This window comes from Hypanus sabinus, chromosome 5 (genome assembly GCF_030144855.1).
Source record: "Hypanus sabinus isolate sHypSab1 chromosome 5, sHypSab1.hap1, whole genome shotgun sequence".
NCBI classification, from domain to species: domain Eukaryota; kingdom Metazoa; phylum Chordata; class Chondrichthyes; order Myliobatiformes; family Dasyatidae; genus Hypanus; species Hypanus sabinus.
In genome coordinates, this window is record NC_082710.1 from 44,015,976 (window position 1) to 44,037,068 (window position 21,093).

The 21,093-nt window shown below is 40.7% G+C and overlaps 1 protein-coding gene across 1 annotated transcript in view; it reads right to left on the bottom strand.

Annotated features, from left to right (window-relative positions):
- The window catches only part of fancc (FA complementation group C), a 181,558-nt gene extending 175,611 nt beyond the window's left edge, over positions 1-5,947 (bottom strand). The window contains exon 1 of the mRNA XM_059969866.1: positions 5,898-5,947. The gene's annotated coding sequence lies outside the window, so the exon portion shown is untranslated. The remainder of the gene's footprint in view (positions 1-5,897) is intronic.
- Positions 5,948-21,093: the final 15,146 nt, after the last annotated feature.

Here is a 21,093-nt window from a genome sequence, read left to right on the forward strand (position 1 = left end):
TGCAAGCTTTTCATTGCACATGCGCTCTTCTGCATATGACAATAAACTTGACTTTAAATTTTCAAAGTCAAATTCAAGTCAAAGTAAATTTATTATCAGAATACATACATATGAGGGACGTCACGTGATGACGTAGGATCGAGACGCTGGAACCCAGCTCTCCCGTAAAAAATCAATAAATTAATGTTTAATTAAAGAAAAGTTAGTCAATACTTTCTAAAAGTTACTTATAAACTACTCCGGATTGTATCAAGTTATGCCTCACAAACAGAAGATGAAGAATACATACATATACTGACTATAAACCAATTGAGATTCATTTTAGATTCATAGAACACTACACCACAGAAATAAGCCGTTTGGCCCACTTTTGGCAGAATTATTAATCTGTCTAGTCCCATCAACCTGCACCTGGACCCTCCACAGCCCTCCATGTCCCTCCTATCCAGAAACCTATCCAGATTTCCCTTAAATGTTGCAAACAAACCCATACCCACCACTTCCAATGGCAGTTTGTACCACACTCTCACACCACCCTGAGTGAAGAAGCAATGCCCTCATGGTTCCATTTCACCTTTCACCCTTAACCCATGACCTTTAGCTCCAGTCTCATCCAACATCAATGGTCCTGAAAAAGCATCTCAGTCCGAAACTTCGCCTGTTTACTCTTTTCCATAAATGCTGCCTGACCTGCTGAGTTCTTCCAACATTTTGTGTATATCAATGGAAAAAACGAGCTTGCATTTACCTTATCTATATTCCTATTAATTTTGTATGCCTCTACCAAATCTTCCTTCAATCGTCTACATTCCAGGGAATAAAGTCCTGACCTATTCACTTTTCTCTATAACTCAGGTCAAGTACTAGCAATATCCTTGTAAAGTTTCTCTCAACTGACTCTTTCAATCTTATTGATGTATTTCCTATAGGTAGGTGACCAGAACAGCACACAATACTCCAAATGTACCAATGTCTAATACAACTTCAATATGACACCCCAATTCCAGTACTCAGTACTTCAATTTATGAAGGTTAATGACCCAAAAGCTCTCTTTATGACCCTATCTACCTGTGATACTACTTTCAAAGAATTAGGGATCTATATTTGCAGATCTCTCTATTCTACTGCTCTCCTCAGTGCTCTACTGCTCACCATAGAAGTCTTACCCTGGTTTGCCCTCCCTTCTGCCATTTCCAGTCCAATTTTTTGAACTGGTCCAGATCCCGCTTCAAGTGTTGATAGCCTTCCTCACTCCACTATGCCTCAATCGTGGTGTCTTTCACAAATTTACTGACACAGTTTACTACATTATCATACAGATCATTGACACAGATGCCAAGCAACAACAGGCCCAGCACCAATCCCTGCATTACACTACTAGTCACAGGCACCCAGTTAGAGAGGCTATCATTTATTACCACTCTCTGGCTTCTGCCTTGAAGCCAATGTTGAATCCAGTTTATTACCACATCCTGAATGTCAAGCAACTGAACCGTCTTAACCAACCTTCCATGCAGGTCCTTGCCAATGGCCTTGCTAAAGTCTATATTCACTACCTTGACTTCATCATCTTTCCTAGTAATTTCCTCAAAAAACTCCATAAGATTGGTTAGACACGACCTACCACACACAAAGCCATGTTGATTATCCATAATCAACCCCTGTCTGTCAAAATACTTTTTAATCTGGTCCCTTAAAATAACTTCCAATAATTTTCCCACTACTGATGTCATGCGCACAAACCTATAAATTCCCAGTTTATTCTTAGAGCCTTTCTGAAACAATGGATCAACATTTGCTATTCTGCAGTCCTCCAGCACCTCAGTTGTTGCTAAGGCTGGGGTCCCTGCAATTTCTGCACTAGCTTCCCACATGGTTCAAGGCAACACTTTGTCAGGCCCTGAGGATTTATCCACCCTAACATGCCACGAGACAGCAAACACCTCCTCCTTTGTAATCTGTATATAGCCCATGACTTCACTGCTGTGTTGCCTTACTTCTAGTCTCTGTGTCCATCTCTTGAATAAATACAGATGCAAAAGATCCATTTCATGAGTAAATACAGATGCAGACATTCTTGTAGACATATACAAGAAAATAAAGAAATACAACCGAATTTATTTTGTCAACAAAACAGAGAGAGTACAGAGGAGATTTACTAGAATGTTACCTGGGTTTCAGCACCTAAGTTACAGTTAGGTCTTTATTCTTTGGAATGTAGAAAGTTGAGGGGGGACTTGATAGAGGTATTTAAAATTATGAGGGGGATAGATAGAGTTGACGTGGATAGGCTTTTTCCATTGAGAGTAAGGGAAATTCAAACAAGAGGACATGAGTTGAGAGTTAAGGGGCAAAAATTTAGGGACAACATGAGGGGGAACTTCTTTACTCAGAGAGTGGTAGCTGTGTGAAACGAGCTTCTGGTAGAAGTGGTAGAGGCAGGTTCGATATTGTCATTTAAAGAAAAATTGGATAGGTATATGGACAGGAAAGGAATGGAGGGTTATGGGCTGAGTGCAGGTCAGTGGGACTAGGTGAGAGTAAGCGTTTGGCACAGACTAGAAGGGCTAAGATGGCCTGTTTCCCTGCTGTAATTGTTATATGGTTATGAAATACTATATATAAATAAAGACAGACAAACTACCAGCATGCAAAAGACAAACTGTGTAAATAAAAAAATAATACTGAGAATATGACCTTCCGAGTCCTTGAAAGTGAACCTATGGGTTGCGGAATCAGTTCAGAGTGAAGTTATCCGAGCTGACTTAACGAGGATAAGACCTTCTCTCTTTAAATCAGCTATAGGTGATAAACTTATCAACAGAGAAGCAGACAACATCTGTTGGAATTAGCATTTTGAAGGATTCTTCATCCATGACTGTCCTGGACCCAAATCTCACATCAAAATAAAAAGGCCAGAAGCTAACGGGAAAAAAAAACTGGAAACGGGACATGATCTTCATTGCTTGTCAACTCCAGGATAAGTGCAGGAAGCAACATCAAGCTCTATTTACATCCTTTTTGTACTTTACAAAAACCTTTGACTCCCTCAATCAAGCAGTTCTTTTCAAATTTGACATCTGCAGCAATCAATGATCTCTGCCATGTGACAGTATACAAGCCACGATCTTAACAAAGCGGTCCACAAATAACCCAATTATGATGCATATTGAGTCAATGGAAGTTACAATATCATCCCAACCTTTCTTGCTGGAAAGCTGTATCTCACCTCTAACAAATTTCCTGCTGGAGTGAAACCAACTTTTAGGATAAATGAAAAAACATTCAAACAATATCACCACCTCACCAGACCCCACATCATCTCACATTAAAGTATCTTGAAATTAAATATGGAAGCATTCAAGAGAACAGCTTTACTCGTCACATTCATAAAACAAAGTTCATCTACCAATCTGCCTCCACTGTACAACACTTCCCTCAATGATAAAGACCTGTGACAAGACCCTGTAAAACACAATTACAGTCCACAACTCAGGACCCCTCAATGAAGGAAGTCAGTGCTGATTAAATTCACCATTGCTTCAATGCACCAAGTCAGCTTTTAGCTACCTGAGAAAAGGACTTCAAATCTAGCACAAAGCTTATGGTACACCAAGTAGCTGTGATCCCTGGCCACTTGGATCCTTCAGAGCATAGGTCATCAGCAGATTACACTTTAAAGCACTGGAAAGTTCTCAGCCATGCTGGCTATGTAAAACTCTCCACTAGCAGGATAAGTGAACCAATATCAGTATCCCCAGCAAAGACGTGCTCATGTTGGTGGGCCACATCATTCACAAGTCCACATCGGTGAATCTGCAGTAGAAAGCATCAGAAGCTTTAAATTGCTGAGCATTAACATATCAGATGAACTCTCCTGGGCCCAGCACATTGATGCAATCACAAAGAAGCCATTCCAGTGTCTTTACTTACTTGGAAGATTGAGGAGGTTCAGCATATCATCTAAAACACTTCCAAATATGTTCCAGTATGAAAATATCCTGTCTGGTTGCATCATGGTCTGAGATGGCAATTCAAATGCACAGGAATATAAGAAGGTGCAGAAAGTAGTGGACTCAACACAATATATCACTGGCACTCCCTACTATCAGTAGTATCTAAAAGAGGCACTACCATCCAAGCCATAACATTGTTTCATAGTTGTCATCGGGCAGGAGATATAGAAGCTTGAAGTCCCATACCATTAGGTTCAAGGACAGATACTTCCCCCTCAATGATTTAATTCTTGAACCAAACTGCACAACCCTGATAAGCTCCAAAGGCATATCCAAAGTTGCTGATGACACTACTGATTTTGGATAAATCACAGATGGTGATGAGTCTGCTTTCTGGTCACCTGGTTGAGTGGTGCTGCTAAAATAACTTGAAACTGAGCATCAGCAAAACTTAACAGCTGATTCAGGAAGAGGAAAGACGGCAAACATGCATTGGGGGATTGGTGGTGGAGAGTCAGCAGTCTTAAGTAACTGGGTGTTAACATATCAGCGACCTGTCTTTGAGCCAGTACATAGATGCAATCATAAGGAAAGCATGGCAGCACCTTTACTTCCTTAGGAGATTAAGCAGTTTTGTCTTATCATCAAAACTCCAACAAGCTTCTACAGATGTGCTGTTGAAAGTATCATGACTGGCTGCGTTGTGGCCTGGTACAGCAATTCAAATGCACAGGAACACAAGAAGCCACAGAGAGCAGTGGATTCTGCCCAGCCCATCAAAGGCACATCTCTCCCCATCATCAGTATTATCTACAGCGATGCATTGCTTCAAGACATTTGTTATCAAAGATCCCTGCGATCCAGGCTGTGAACTTCCCTTCAATCATTCAGTTCCTGAACCAACTGGCAAAATCTTACTCACTACTGATTAATAACATTATGAACACTTTGACTATTGTGTTTTCTTTAAACAGTTCTGTATAATTTATGTTTATTTGTGAATGCTGCTTATATGCTACATGCCTGTGATGGTACTTTAAGTATTTTTATTACACTTGTGCATACATATGACAATAAACTTGACTTTAACGTTGGAATACAGAAACAGTATGAGCACTTTGTACTACAGTGAACTTTTTAAAAATTCTGTTCTTTCTTGCAATATTTTTGTATAACTTATGTATAGTTTGCTGCTTTTGTGTATGTTGTATATCTAATGCTATGTGCCTACAATGTCGCTGCGAGTGAGCTTTTCATTGCACCTATGCATGCATGTCCTGAGGAAATAAACTCCCATTTTGACTTTGGCTGTGTCACAGCAAGACGACAAAGATAATGATAGAAAGATGTTTTGAAAAGTTTACCAAATTCCTGGCCCGAGACACTCAAAATAGATATGTAGCGTTAGAAATGGTTTTGAGAACGTCCAGCTAGACCAAAACAAACCGCAACGGGAGCCTCGCAAGCTACCTCCCTAACCCATTGGTGTCATTCTCGACTTCAGTCGATGCCTGAAAAATTCTCCACCTTTCTGTCTCTCCTTTCTCCTTCAAGATAGTTTTCAAAACCAACTACTTTGATCAAGTTATTTCTTGATCGTCTGTCCCAATGTCCTCAGAGCTGTAGAAGCCGTTTTATGATTGACTGTGAAGCATCTGGGAACGTTTTATACTACGTCAATCGCGCTGCATGGATGAAAGTTATTGTTATACAAGAAAAACCTTATAATTGCTTACAAATCCCAGCAACAATTTCTAACTGTAACGCAATGTCCTTCAGCAACATTTACGTTGAAAGAATCTGATCGTGAGATATCAACAACGGTTGAAAGTATAGCGGGCTAAGCTCGTAGCCGTAATTTCAGAGGCAGGACTTTTCCTTGGCCCAAATATTTCTGGCAACGTTTATCATTTCAAACCTCAATTATTAATGTCACTAACCTGCAAAGCGATCCTTCCCGACTGCACCCGGAAACTGCTCGAGATTCCCGCCGGGCTCTGATTGACAGATGACGCCACACACCACGGTCCAATCAAACAAAAGTAGGCCGTCCCGATCGTCCTTGGCCTCGGGTTAAGCCAACAATTTCGTTAAGTATTAAGAATATGACTAAAATAATGCTGATATAATCCGATATGAGTCATAAGCCAAAAGAGATCAGCAAATTTCAAAATCTTAGATCAAATGGCACATACTAACTCTGCATGCAGCATTAAAAGTTGCCCTGAGATTATGAAAATGCCGATTTTGAAAAGTTTGCAGGTGTATGTAAACCGCTCGACCAAAAATGTTTCCATATCGCATTACTAACTCTCTGGAGCATGTATTGTAACTTCCACTTGCACCTCAAAATATTAGCATGAACTAGCTGGAATTTTAGGACAGTTAGATTGTCCTTACCTTTTCTCTGCTGCAGGCTAGCACATTTCCAGATTTATTAAATTCACTTTCAAACTTGCATAGGAGTTCGCAGCATTTCAGATATACGGTATTGTCAAATGAAAGAAAAATGACAAATGCCGAAAATATGAAATTAAAACACAAAATGTCAGAAATGGCAAGTCCAGCTGCATCTGCTGATAGGAAAACAGAGCTAACGCTTTAACTGGGAGAAATGATGTCCCTTTCTCCACCTTGCTGATCTTATTATTATTCTTAATTGATTACAGAATTGGAAAGTGTTATTGAAGTAAGCTTGACTAATTGGTGCATTTTAACAAGTATACAGCCTAGCAGAGATGAATACTTAATCACACCTTTAAATAAATCATTGTATATTGGACAGTGTTCACTTTCTCAAGTGATTTTATAGCAACACCTCCTTGTGTGAAAAGTCACTCTTGTCTATATCCCAAACGACAATTTTGCAGAGAGTGAAGAAGTCAAGGAGATTCAATCACGCCTAATCTCTTTTCAGTGCTGTTACCACAAGCTTGATATGACTGATCCTGTTGAACTGTGACAGCAATGGTCTGTGGTTAAAAGTATTTACAAAAATATTTTTGTTTAATTGACGGGTCACAAGATATCATGTAAATCATCATCTAGAGATTCACTTCATGATTAACCCTTTGTTTCCCACATAAAAATTATTCTGACTGCACATGGGTTTGTTTCAGTCTTGCTCTCTTCACAGTATCTTGAATTCATCATCACAGTCTATATTTGATGCATGTTACATTGGTAGGCACAGTTTTAAATAATATTCTATATGATCTGGAACCACCATGCAGTTGTGGAAGTGGTGGGGTTGGGAATGGAGGTTTGGGATCGGCTGGGATTAAGGAGTAGTGAGACATAGGTGAAAAGCCACCAAGGCTTTGTCAGCCTCAGGGCAGAGCAGCATTAGCTCCTGGGTTTGATTTTAACTGACTGTCCATCTGCCTGATTGCACAGTGAACTGAGGAACGAGTCCCACCTGCCAGAAGTTGCAAAGCAAGCAGGGATGCCACTCCTGGGGTTAATTGAATTCACTTGTGCAACTCTCATTGTATTCAGAGTGAATAGAAACTGTTCCCATTAGTGTAGGGACCAAGAGCTAGCAGACACCGAATGAGGACGACAGGCAAAAGAACCTAAAGCAACGTGCTGGAGCCTGGAATGTACTGCCCAAAGTAATACTGAGGCAGATTCAGTTGTGACTGGATAGGTATCAGAACTATGGCAAGAGAACAGAGAAGCAGGACATGTTTCAGCTAAAGGCTTGACATACTAAATGGCCTCCATCAATGGAGTAATTATTTAACATTGACTTTAGAAAAATTTTAAAGAGGTTAATCAAAGTGCTTCTTCCCAATTTTCAATTTCCTCCCTGAAACTTACAGGAAAGAAGCTGAATATAAAGTTTGAGTAATTGCTCAAAAAAAAATCCCAAAAGCCACAGTGAAATTTTCTCAAATAGGTCAGAAATTTATAAGAAGAAAATGATTTAACTATCTATAATAAAACCAAAGAAGGAATCATATAGGCAGCAGTGTAGTGACTGGTAAACCTGCCAAAGTGTTGCAGCATTATTATTAAGAAACATTTGTGGTGTGGTATCATCTCACACCAGCTGTCTGGGGTGACCTTGTTGAATCTTATTGTCTTGAAAACATATTACATCCAGGCTTCGTAACTCTATACTCTTGAAGTTTAGTATAAGATGGAATAACTGCTTTATAAGCCTGCGTCTCAACCTTGTTGAGAGGCCCGGTTACTGGGAATTGATTGTGGACTAATCAGAGAGTGAATTTGAAGGAATAACTTACTCTTTATAAACTGCTCATGCTCAGATTAACATAAGTGATGACTTTCAGCCCCATGATGAGTATGGTTCACGTTGGCTTCTTGGAATATATTAGCCCATCATTAGCCAGAAAATCACCTGGGCTGGATTAACTTGCCATCTGATTCATACCCTGTATTTATATTGCAAACAACAAGGGTCGCCAGTGTTGATCCCCATGCACGCTATTAGTTTCAGACATCCATGCAGAAAAGTATTCTGTCACTATACTCTGTGCCCTCTGACCAATCCAATTTTGGATTCAATTAGCCAACTCACCTTGGATCCCAATTGCCTTATTCTTTGTCTACCATGTGAGACCAAGACTAATTCCTTCCTAAAATCCATATAGATGATATCTGTCACCCTGCCTTCAGCAGTCATTTTAGTTACCACCTGAAAAAAACTCAATCAAGTTAAAGAGGCAGAATTTCTCCTGCACAAAGGCATGCTGACCATCCTAATCAGCTACTGAATATCCCAATAAATCCCAGCCCTTAGTGATTTCTCCAATAAATTCCATAGCTTTTCATATCAATCTTGAAAGAATCATGGTAATATTTCCAAAAGTTTTCTCACACCGACACTTTCATTGTCTGTCCAGTTTCATTTCCTAAGACAAAGTAGAGAATTGTACTGACTCTAGTGGGATTAGCGACATATTATCACAAAAAACTTTCTTAGCTGCATTTAGCAAATTCTGCTTCACACACAGCCCTTGCATTAAAACAATCCCAGTCAATACTGGGAAGATTAAAATCTTCATCTACTGTAGTTGATTGTTCTTCCACCTCACAGCAAATTGCTTATAAATCTGCTCTCCTAGTTCCCACTATCAGAAGGCTTAAGGTATAACCCCAGTGATTCCCCTCTCTTAAAGTTAAGTTATACCCATATGACCTTTATACAATTCTTCCAGGAGACCAATTGACTAGACAGAACCTAGTTATGTTATCTCTAATCAGTAGTGTCATGCTGCCTCCTCTTTTGTATTCCCCTTTATCACATCCGAAACTTCTGTACCCCAAAACATTAAGCTACTGGTCCTTGCCTTTTCATCAGTCACTTCTCTGTTTGCAACGTTACCATAATTTCAAGTACTGTCCCATGTTCTAGGCTCATCTGAGGCTCTTGGCATTGAAGTAAATGCACTTGAGCCTGCAAGCTGTCTGATAATTTCTAAGCTGCCCCTGCCCTGGCCTCTGGATTTGCTTGATTTAGTTTCTATATTTTTCTCCCCATCTACTGCACTGATATTATTTACCCCCTCTCCTGCCATATTAATTTAGCCTCACCAGGCTTCCTTCCCAGTTAGGTGCAATCTTTCCTTCTTGTACAGATCCCAGCTACCCTAGAAAATAATCCATGTACCTGAAACCATCCCTCCTGCATTGGCTGTTAGGCCATACGTTCATCTGTCCTATTCCACTTCTACTCTTGCTAGTGCGTGACTCAGGAATTAATTCTGGGATTAGGTCCTGCTTTTTAACCTTCTGTCTGACTCCCTAACCTCACTTTGAAGGACTTTACCCCTCTTTCTACATATACCATGAGTACCATGACCTATGGTCATTGCCTCTCCTCCTTCTGAACATTCTGTACCCAATCTAAGATATCAGGGAAACTACATCCCAATTTGGAGTCTTGCTCTTAGAAGCAGCAGTGCATTATTTCTTTGGTTACTAATAAATCCCCTGCCACTACTACTTGCTAAACTTTTCCTTCCCTTGCCATGTATAAGAGTTAACAGTGTTGCCACACTCTTAACTGCTACTACTGATTCTCTCTATTCTCTGAGAGGCCGTTCCCTCCAATAGTGTGGTAAATGGTATATCTGCTTGACAGGGGAATGACCACATGAAATTCCTACACTATCTGCCTGTACTTGGTGCCCTTCCTTGTGATTACCACCTCCTTTCTGTACCTGCAAAGTGACCTACTCAAGAATCATACTGTGGTATTTTCTGTGTCACAGATGCTCCAAAGCAAGTCCAAACACTTTTGCAATTATTGTGTGGCTCTTCCTTATCTCCTCTGACAGTAACATCCTCAAAAGGACGTAATTTTGTTAAGAATGATCTCCCTTTCCAAACCTATTAATGCTTTCTGGATGTTCTGCTATTAACTCCTTTATGATAGATCCCAGCATTTTCCCCTGCTTATGTTAAGATCAATGATCTGTAATTCCATGTTTTTTCTCTCTCTATTTTTATTAAAATAGAGGAACTATACAATCAGTGGCCACTTTATTAGGTACACATTTACACCTGCCTATTAATGCAAATATTTAATCAGTCAATCATGTGATAGCAACTCAATACATAAAAGCATACAGGCATGTCAAGTGGTTCAAGCCACACATCAGAATTCAGAAGAAAAGTGATCAAAGTGACTTTTGACTGTGAAATGATTGTTGGTGCCAGATGGGGAGGTTTGAGTATCTCAGGAACTGCTGAACTCCTGGGATTTTCACACATAATATTCTGTAGAGTTTACAGAGAATGATGCAAACAACAACAAAAAAATCCAGTGAGTGGCAGTTCTGTGGGCAAAAATGCTTTGTCAATGATAGATGTCAGAGGAGAATGTCCAGACTTGTTCAAGCTGACAGAAAGACAACAGTAATTCATATAACCACATGTTACAACAGTGTGGTGGAGAAGAGCACCTCTGAATGCACAACATGTTGAACCTTGAAGTGGATAGGAGACCACAAACATACATTCAGTCACCCCTTTATTAGTACGGAAGTTGGAATGTAATGTTAAAATTGTACAAGGCATTGGTAAGGCCAAATTTAGAATATTGTGTGCAGTTCTGGTCACTGAATTATAGGAAAGATATCAATAAATTAGAGAGAGTGCAGAGACGATTTACTAGGATGTTACCTGGGTTTCAGCACTTAAGTTACAGAGAAAGGTTGAACAAGTTAGGTCTCTATTCATTGGAGCATAGAAGGTTGAGGGGGGGATTTGATCAAGGTATTTAAAATTTTGAGAGGGATAGATAGAGTTGACGTGAATAGGCTGTTTCCATTGAGAGTAGGGGAGATTCAAAGGAGAGGACATGATTTGAGAGTTAGGGGGCAGAAGTTTAAGGGAAACACAAGGGGGTATTTCTTTACTCAGAGAGTGATAGCTGTGTGGAATGAGCTTCCTGTAGAAGTAGTAGAGGCCAGTTCAGTTGTGTCATTTAAGGTAAAATTGGATAGGTATATGGACAGGAAAGGAGTGGAGGGTTATGGGCTGAGTGCGGGTAGGTGGGACTAGGTGAGATTAAGAGTTCGGCACAGACTAGGAGGGCCGAGATGGCCTGTTTCCGTGCTGTGATTGTTATATGGTCATTAGGTAAAGAAGGTGCTTACTAAAGCAGCCACTCAATCTATTTGTCCCCTCCAATCTGTAGGAACTATTTCACTATATTAGAAGATACAACAATGCATTAATTTCAAGGACACTTCCTTTTATTTTCTCATATGTAGATTATCACTTACTTGATATTTGTCTGTCTTTAGCTACATTAATCAGGCTCACACTTTTTCTTTCCTAGTATTGACTTTTAATAGCTCCTCTTTCTCTTTACAGCCCTGATTTCTTAATGTATTTGAAGATTATCTGTGCCATCCTTCATGAAGGCAGAACCAAAAATGTAAAATGTAAAGGGAAGTACACCGTCAATGACAGGACCCTTAACAGAGTTAATATATGGGGAGGGAGATCTTGGGGTCTAGGTCCAGAGCTGCCTGAAAGTGGGCACACAAGTTGATAAAATGGTAAAGAGGGTGCATATCATGTTTATCTTTATTAGTCAAGGATTTGAGTTCAAGTTATGCTGTAGCCTTATAAAATCCCAGTAAGCCCAGATCTAGAGTAATGCATTCAATTCTGGTCACCCATTGTATTGAGAATGTGGAAGCTTTGAAGAGGGTGCAGAAGAGATTTACCAGGATGCTGGCTGGATTAAGAGGTATAAAAAAATTTTTGGACAAACTAGGTGTCACACTGGTCACTGGCAGGAATGAACCTAGGTGTGGTGGAACTGTAGATTCCCACACAGAGAAGGAAACAAGAGGTTATATTTTGGAATACCAGCAGAGCAACAAAGACACACTGAGTGACTCCGCGAGACTCATCATTCTTCACAAAAAGACTTTGCGAACAGCGCTAAAAAGAAGTCCTCCTTAAATAATCATAGAATGTGGAAATCCCATGCCAGTCACATTTAACTTGACAAGATTAAACAGAAAGCACAAGGGCTTAACAATTCTAGTTAAGACAACAATTACTAAATACGGGTTCTTGAGAAACCTAGAAGGTCAATACTCTATGACAAGCTACAAAAGCCTGCAGGGCTCATGACAGTAGGGTTGTTTTCTCTGAAGACTGAGGGAAAACTGAATGGAAATTTATAAAATTATGAGAGGCAAAATAGAGTAAACAGCTGGTAATTTTCTCCCACAGTTGAAGGAATGCATTTAAGGTGAAAGGAAGAATATTCAAAGGAGATATGTAGGGCAAGTTTTTTTTTACAGAGAGAGTGGTGGGTGCATGGAATGCATTGCTGGGGTTGCTGCCGGAGGCAAATGTAACATTGGTGTTTACGAGGCTCTGGGAAAGGCACATGAATGTGCAGACAATAAGAGCCATGTGCAAGCAGAGAACATTAGTTGAATTAGGTGTCATCAGCTTAATGAGTTTGGAACAACATTGTGGACCAAAAGCCATTTTTCTATGCTATACTGTTCTACTTTCCATGTGTTTAACTATTCTACCATTTAATTCTTCCCAAGTATAAATTTTACCATTGTTGATTGAAGGGAACCTGCATTTGTCTTCACCAATCTATTTTTCTATGCACTTAGAACCTCTATGATCAGTTCTCATGTTTCCTGCAAGTTCTCTCTCATACACAGTAATCCCATTCTTTTTCAATCTTGTTCTCCTTTGCTGAATTTCTTTCAATCTTCAGGCCTGCAGTTTTGTCTAGTAATTATATCTGTCACACCTTTGAAACTAATACTACCTCTAAATTCCATAGGAAGTCACATTTCAGGCCTCTTCCCCAATTTATTTTTGCACCCAATAGGAATGAATGATTGCTATAATTCATTTACACATTCTTTAGTTAATACTCATTGTCTATTCACTGTCAACCCATTTAATAAATCCAGTAATGGGACTTCCTCTTCCCTGTGATGTGCAGCATACCCATCCTTGATAAGAACCCAATTTTGATGCACCCCATTTCAATTGGGTGAGTATCTAGCTTCAGTAATTATCATGTTTAGTATATCATTCATTGCTCTAATTTGTTGGGGATACACTTATATCAATAACCTTGCACTCAATGTCAGTAAGACCAAGAACTGACTGAGGACTTCAGAAAGGGTAAGACAAGGAAACACACAACAGTCCTCATCAACGGATCTGAAGTGGGAAGGATGAACAATTTCAAGTTCCCGGGTGCCAACATCACTGAGGATCTATCCTGGGCCCGACATATTGATGCAGTTACAAAGCAGGCACGAGCTTGGCTATATTTCAGCAGGAGTTCACCAAAGACACTTGGAAATTTCTACAGATGCACCAAGAACAGCACTCTAACTGGCTATGTCACTATCTGGTATGAAGGGACCATGGCACAGGCTTGAAAAAAGCTGCAGAAAGTTGTAAACTCAGCCAGATCCATCATGGACTCTGGCCTCCCCAGCATTCAGGAGGCAATGCCTCAGAAAGGCGGCATCCATCATTAAGGATCCCCCTCCCCAGGACATGTCCTCTTTTCATCATTACCAACAGGGAAGAGGTACAGGAATCTGAATGAATCAGGAACAGCTTATTCCCCTCTGCCATCAGATTACTGAATGGACATTGAAACCATGAACACTATCTCACTACTTTTGTTTTTTTTTTCCTTTTTTCACTCCTTATTTAACTTTTTAATGTAGATACTTACTGTAATTTACAGTTTTTATTATTGTGTATTGCAATGTACAGTTACTGTATAGCAACTAATTTCACAACATATGCCTATGATATTAAACTTTATTCTAATTCCCTCTCCTGCTAATGTAAAGCAATGAAACATCCACTTGGTATCTGATTTTGGTCTCTTGGGCAAATTGCAATATTTAGTTTCCAGTGGTGCAGAATATAGGAAGGTATAAAATACAGAAAAATTATTTCTGTTTCCATAGTCATAGCACTGTGGAGAACTTGTTCCATTTCTTAGTTACTAAGAATATGTACCTTTTTAAACTTTTGTTTTTGTAATAATTTTACTGGCAGATATATAAACAGATTGGCTTCAAAAAATTTTCCAAATTTAAAAAATATTCTATGGCATAATCTCTTCTTCTGTGAGTTCTGAGGTGAATTCATTAAATAATATATTAGGGTCCAAGTTAAACATCATGTCCTAGAGTTCCATCCTTTCATTTTACAGGGCTAATTATAAAGTAATGCTTTAATGTGTTTGCATGTGGGAGTAGCTGTAGATGTGCTTGCGTGTGGGTTTATACATAAAGACATTTATAGATCTGTGTGGCTGTGTGTGTGAGGTGGTAGGATAGAGGAGGGAGAAGGAAGGATTATATTCGGTGAGCTAACATTTTAATTTAAGTTTTACAGGATTCCGTTTCTCTATCATGTGAGCAACATTACCAAATCTCAGGAGCTCCAAACAAACATGGTTGTTTGTTCAAATGACTTCTCTAGACTAACCCTGGAAGGTCTACAAACACAGAAGTCTATCAGCTGCTTAACACTGTACCTAGAGAGATAGAGTATATAAATAATCCTTTTTAAATTATATTTTATATGCAACTAATTCTACGAGAATGTTGACACATGGCACAAGATCACTTAAAAATAAATCAGATAAACTAGCAGTAAAAGTTTTTTTAAAAAACTGCAGATGTTAAAAAGTGCTGAAAAACCAGAGCAGATCGAGTTGCATCTGTTGAAAGAGAAATAGTTAATATTTCAGGACTGGGACTTTTTGTCAGAGCTGGAATAGAAAGAAAAACCATTTAGTTATCAGTAGCAGATAAAATAAGGGAGGGACATTCAGAACAAAGGGAATATCTCAGATTCAGGATTCAACATTCAAGATTAAACTAAATTTAAAATATTCATATCTTAACTGCATTATTTCCTGAAGCAACACTTCTAAATTACTAAGTGCTGCAATTCCCATTTGCTTTCATAGAAACATAGAAAACCTACAGCACAATACATGTTCGGCCCACAATGCTGTTCACCTCCACCACCATCGCCAGCAGCCCATTCCACGCACTCACCACTCTCTGCGTAAAAGACTTACCCCTGACATATCCTCTGTATCTACTTCCAAGCACCTTAAAACTGTGCCCTCTTGTGCCAGCCATTTCAGCCCTGGGAAAAAGCCTCTGACTATCCACATGATCAATGCCTCTCATCATCTTATACACCTCTATCAGGTCACCTCTCATTCTCCATCACTCCAAGGAGAAAAGGCCGAATTCACTCAACCTATTCTCATAAGGCATGCTCCCCAATCCAAGGCAACATCCTTGTAAATCTCCTCTGCACCCTTTCTATGGTTTCCACATCCTTCCTGCAGTGAGGCGACCAGAACTGAGCACAGTACTCCAAGTGGGGTCTGACCAGGGTCCTATATAGCTGTAACATTACCTCTCAGCTCCTAAACACAATCCCACGATTGATGAAGGCCAATACATCGTATGCCTTCATAACCACAGAGTCAACCTGCGCAACTGTTTTGAGTGTCCTATGGACTCAGACTCCAAGATCCCTCTGATTCTCCACACTGCCAAGAGTCCTACCTTAATACTATATTCTGCCACCATATTTGATCTACCAAAATGAACCACCTCACACTTATCTGGGTTGAACTCCATCTGCCACTTCTCAGCCCAGTTTTGCATCCTATCAATGTCCAGCTGTAACCTCTGACAGCCTTCCAAACAATCCACAACACCCTCAACATTTGAGTCATCAGCAAACTTACTAACCCATCCCTCCACTTCCTCATCCAGGTAATTAATAAAAATCATGAAGAGAAGGGGTCCCAGAACAGATCCCTGAGGCATACCACTGGTCACCGGGCTCCATGCAGAATATGACCCATCTACAACTAATCTTTGCCTTCTGTGAGCAAGCCAATTCTGGATCCACAAAGCAATGTCCCCTTGGATCCCATGACCCTTACTTTCTCAATAAGCCTTGTATGGGGTACCTTATCAAATGCCTTGCTGAAATCCATATACGCTGCATCTACTACTCTACCTTCGTCAGTGTGTTTAGTCACATCCTCAAAAAATTCAATCAGGCTCATAAGACATGACCTGCCTTTGCAAAGTTATGCTGACTATTCCTAATCATATTATGCCTCTCCAAATGTTCATAAATCTTGCCTCTCAGGATCTTCTCCATCAACTTACAACCACTGAACTAAGACTTGCTGGTCTGTAATTTCCTGGGCTATCTCTACTCCCTTTCTTGAATAAAGGAAAAACATCCGCAAACCTATAATCCTCTGGAGTCTCTCCCCTCCCCATTGATGATGCAAAGATCATTGCCAGAGGCTCAGCAATCTCCTCCCTCGCCTCCCACAGTAGCCTGGGGTACATCTCATCTGTTTTTTGTGACTTATCCAACTTGTTGCTTTCCAAAAGCTCCAGTACATCCTCTTTCTTAATGTTTATATGCTTAAGCATTTCAGTCGGCTGTAAGTCATCCCTACAATTGTCAAGGTCCTTTTCTGTAGTGAATACTGAAGCAAAGTATTCACTAAGTACCTCTGCTAGTTCCTCCAGTTCCATTCACACTTTTCCACTGTCACACTTGATTGGTCCTATTCTTTCACTTCATATCATCTTGTTCTTCACATACTTGTAGAATGCCTTGAGGTTTTTCTTAATCCTGCTCACCAAGGTCTTCTCATGGCCCCTTCTGGCTCTCCTAATTTCATTCTTAAGCTCCTTCCTGCTAGCCTTATAATCTTCTAGATCTCTATCATTATCTAGTTTTTTGAACCTTCCGTAAGCTCTTCTTTTCTTCTTGACTAGATTTTCAACAGCCTTTGTACACCGTGGTTCCTGTACCCTACCATCCTTTCCCTGTCTCTTTGGACCGTAGCTATGCAGAACACCACTCAAATATCCCCTGAACATTTGCCACATTTCTGCCATACATTTCCCTGATGACATCTGTTCCCAATTTATGGTTCCAAGTTCCAGCCTGATAGTTTCATATGTCCCCTTACTCCAATTAAACACTTTCCTAATTTGTCTGTTCCTATCCCTCTCCAATGCTATGGCAAAGGAGATAGAATTGTGATCACTATCTCCAAAATGCTCTCACACTGAGAGACCTGACACCTGACCAGGTTCAATTCCCAATACCAAATCAAGTACAGCCTCTCCTCTTGTAGGCTTATCTACATATTGTGTCAAGAAACCTTGCTGAACACACCTAACAAACTCCACCCCATCTAAACCCCTTGCTCTAGGGCAGGGATCAGCAACCTTTACCACTGAAAGAGCCATTTGGACCCGTTTCCCACAGAAAAGAAAACACTGGGAGCCACAATACCCGTTTGACATTTAAAATGAAATATCACTGCATACAATGTTTTTTTTTGCCTTTATGCTATGTATAAACAAACTATAATGTGTTGTATTAATGAAATCGATGAACTCCTGCAGAGAAAACGAAATTACATTTCTGCATGAAACAAAAACATTTTGAACTCCGAAAAAATGACGTTGGTTTGAAGGTTACTTTTAAGTAAAATACTCAATGTCTACCATGAAGTGTAGCTTTTCCAGCCACTCTGAAAGGTGAGCCCTTTGCTGCCCAGGAAAGTTTTCCCTTCTTCCAGACACGCGACAAAACATTTCAGCACCTCCCCCTGGACAGCCACCGGACTTTGTTGTGCAGCAGGAGATCAGAATATGTGCTTTCCAGCTCGTCCAGTAACAAACGGAATTGACGGTGATTTAAACTTTTTTGCCATTATTTTATTGACAATCTGAATGACAACATCCATTACTTCTGTGCATTCCGGAGGAAATGTTTGAGTGCACAGTGCCTCTTGGTGCAAGATGCAGTGAAAAGTCAGCAGCTTTCTCTCCAGCGACTTCTGCAGTAAAGCCACAAATCCCTTGTGCGCACCTGTCATACTTGGTGCCCCATCAGTAGCTACTGACACCAGGTGGGTGGTCTTTATTCCTTTGGCTCTTAAACAATTCAAGACAGCCTCACAGATGTCCTCCCCCCGTGTTTGGCCTTTTCGAGGTATCAACTCAATCACTTCTTCTTGTGGCCCGGCAGAGTTTACATACCGGCAAAACAGCGCTATTTGTTCAACATCACCTTTGTCTTTGGACTCGTCACAGGCAATCGAGTAGGCCACAGCTGAATTGATATCTTTAACTTGCTGTCTTGTGATGTCTTCTGCCATTTTTATGGTTCTGTCTTTGACAGTCTTTGCAGAGAGGGGCATATCCCTGATTTTCTGCACAATTTCACTCTTGTTTTTAAATCCGTGAATAGATGTTCTGAAATCATATTGAAAGATTCTTTTATATATTCACCATCTGTAAACTGCTTCCCGTGCCTGACTATTTCCTGAGCGGTAACAAAACATGTAGTTGATTTTCCAGACTTCATCCACTTCTTGAAATGATTTTTGCTCAAATCAACCTTCCGCATCAGTTCCGAAACGGCTTTTTTTCTCTCATCTTCATCCAGATATTTTTGAGCAAAGGCTGCGTGTTTATTCTGGAAATGTCTTGCGACTTTTGACTTTTTGTTGTTTGCTAGTTTCTCATTGCATATTAAGCACACCGGTAAACCAGTCTCATCAGCAGTGAAAGCAAATGAATCTGCCCACGTATCATTAAACATTCTGTTTTCTTCAGTCACTTCTCCTTTTTTTAGAATTCTCCATATTTAGCCTACCTTGGATCGAAAAATTAAAGAAAACGCCAACTGGCAGGTGTCAGGCATTGGCAATGGTGATGTATATTAATAGCGACAAAAAACATGTTTTCTTTAGATTGTACAAGATCACCATAATCTTCAAATTTAGAATTACATTTCAAAAACTAACAAACTAACATAAAATACATTTTAATTAAATACTCATCATTTATTTTCCAAAGCCACGGGGAGCTGCAGCACAGAGATGAAAGAGTCGAATGCGGCTCAGGAGCCACGGGTTTCCGACACCTGCTCTAGGGAAATACCAATCAATATTTGGGAAATTAAAATCTTCCATCATGACATCCCTGTTATTATTACACCTTTCCAGAATCTATCTCCCTATTAGCTCCTTGATGTCCCTGTTACTATTGGGTGTTCTATAATAAATACCCAGTGGAGTTATTGACCTCATTCTTGTTCCTAACTTCCACCCACAGAGACTCAGTAGACAATCCCTCCATGACTTCCTCCTTTTCTGCAGCCAGGACACTATCTCTGATCAGCAGTTCCATGCCCCCACCTCTTTTGCCTCTCTCCCTGTCCTTTCTGAAACATCTAAAGCCCAGCACTCGAAGTAACCATTCCTGCCCCTGAGCCATCCCTGTAATGGCCACAACATCATACCTCCAAGTACTGATCCACACTCTAAGCTCATCGCTTTGTTCATGATACTCCTTGCATTAAAATAGACACATCGCAAACCAGCAGTCTGAGTGCATCTCTTCTCTATCACCTGCCTATTCTCCTTCTTGCACCATCTACAAGCTTTTTCTATTTGTGAGCCAACCGCCCCTTTATCCATCTCTTCAGTTCAGTTCCTACCACCTCCCCCCAGCAATTCTAGTTTAAACTCTCCCCACTAGCCTTTGCAAACCTCCCTGCCAGGATATTGGTCTCCCTTGAATTCAAGTGCAACCCATCCTTTTTGTACAGGTCACGTCTGCCCCAAAAGAGGTCCCAAAGTTCCATAAATCTGAATCCCTGCCCCCTGCTCCAATACCTCAGCCATGCATTTATCCTCCACCTCATCCTATTCCTATACTCACTGTCGCATGGCACAGGCAGTAATCCCAAGATCACTACCTTTGAAGTCTTGCTTCTCAACTTCCTTCCTAACTCCCTGTAGTCTGGTTTCAGGACCTCCTCCCTTTTCCTAGCTATGTTGTTGGTACCAATATGCACCACGACCTCTGGCTGTTCACCTTCCCACTTCAGGATATCGTGGATGCAATCAGAAACCTCCCGGACCCTGACAGCTGGGAGGCAAACTACCATCCGTGTTTCTTTTCTGCATCCACAGAATCACCTATCTGAACCCCTATCTTTAGAGTCCCCTATTACTGCTGCCTTCTTCCTTTACCTTCCCTTCTGAGCCCAGGGCCAGACTCTGTGCCAGAGCAACCACTGTTGCTTTACCCAAGGTAGGTTCCCCCCCAACAGTACTCAAGCAGGGGTACTTATTGTTAAGGAGGACTGCCACAGGGGTACTCCCTAGTATCTGACTCTTGCCCTTCCCTCTCCTGAATGTTACCCACTTATCTGTCTCCTGAGGTCCCCGTGTGACTACTTGCCTACAGCTCCTCTCTATTACCTCCTCACTTACCCTGACCAGACAAAGGTCATCGAGCTGCATCTCCAGTTCCCTAACCCAGTCCCTAAGGAGCTGCAGCTCGACACACCTGGTGCAGGTGTGACCGTCCAGGAGGCTGGGAGTCTCCAGGACTTCCCATATCTGACACCCAGCGCAGAACACCGGCCTCACAGACATATTTCCTATTCCTACTCTTCACAAGTAACTTACCTCGCCTTGACCCGTTATTGCCGAAGCCCAGTTGAGCCAAAACCCTCCGATTCTGTCTCCCTTTACTCTGTTACCTG